We start from the raw sequence: 1,157 nt of genomic DNA on the forward strand, positions 1-1,157 counted from the left end.
TCAAATTACTAGCTTTAGAACACTTAGTCAAGTTTCTAGATTCTACAACTCATATGAGTCATGTTACTAGCTTTAGAACTCATAAGATTCAAGTTACTAGCTTTAGAATTCATATGAGTCAAGTTACTAGCTTCTAGAACTCATACCAGTCAAGTTATTAGTTTTAGAACTAGTATGAGACAAGTCACGAGCTTCTAGAACTCATATCAGTTCAGCTACTATCTTTACAACTCATATGAGTCAAGTTACTAGCTTTAGAACTCATATGAGTCAAGTTCCTACGCTTTACAACTCATATAAGCCAAGTTACTAACTTTAAATTCATATGAGTCAAGCTATTAGCTTCTAAAGGTCTTATCAGTCCAGTTACTAGCTTTAGAACTCATATTAGGTTAGTCACTAGCTTCTAGAACTTATATCAGTCGTTACTAGCTTTACGACTCATATGAGTCAAGTTACTAGCTTCTACAACTCATGTAAGTCAAGTTACAAGCATTAGAACTCATGTGAGTCAAGTTACTAGATTCTTCCACTCACATGGGTCAATTAACTAGCTTTAGAATTCATATGAGGCATGTCACTAGCTTCTAAAACTCATATCAGTCAACTTATCAGCTTTAGAACTCATATCAGTCAGGTTACTAGCTTTAGAACTCATATCAGTCAGGTTACTAGCTTTAGAACTCATATTAGTCAAGTTAATAGCTTCTGCAGCTCAGATCAGTCAGGTTACTAGCTTTAGAACTCATATGAGTCACACTAGCTTTAGAACTAGAGTCAACTTACTATCTTCTAGAACTAGAGTCAACTTACTATCTTCTACAACTAGAGTCAACTTACTATCTTCTAGAGCTCATGAGCCAACTTACTAGAACTCATATGAGTCACGTTACTAGCTTTACAACTCATGAGTCAAGTTACTACCTTCTAAAACTCTTATGAGTCGTTACCAGCTTTAGAACTAATATGAGTCAAGTTACTAGCTTTAGAAATCGTAAGCCATGTTACTAGCTTAAGAACTCATTAGTCAAAATACTATCTTCTAGACTCATATGAGTCAAGATACTAGCTTTAGAACTCATATGAGTATTCTTACTAGCTTTAGAGCTCATGAGCCAAGTTACTAGCTTCTTGAACTCTTACGACTCAAGTCACTA

This window comes from Panulirus ornatus, chromosome 12 (genome assembly GCF_036320965.1).
Source record: "Panulirus ornatus isolate Po-2019 chromosome 12, ASM3632096v1, whole genome shotgun sequence".
NCBI classification, from domain to species: Eukaryota; Metazoa; Arthropoda; class Malacostraca; order Decapoda; family Palinuridae; genus Panulirus; species Panulirus ornatus.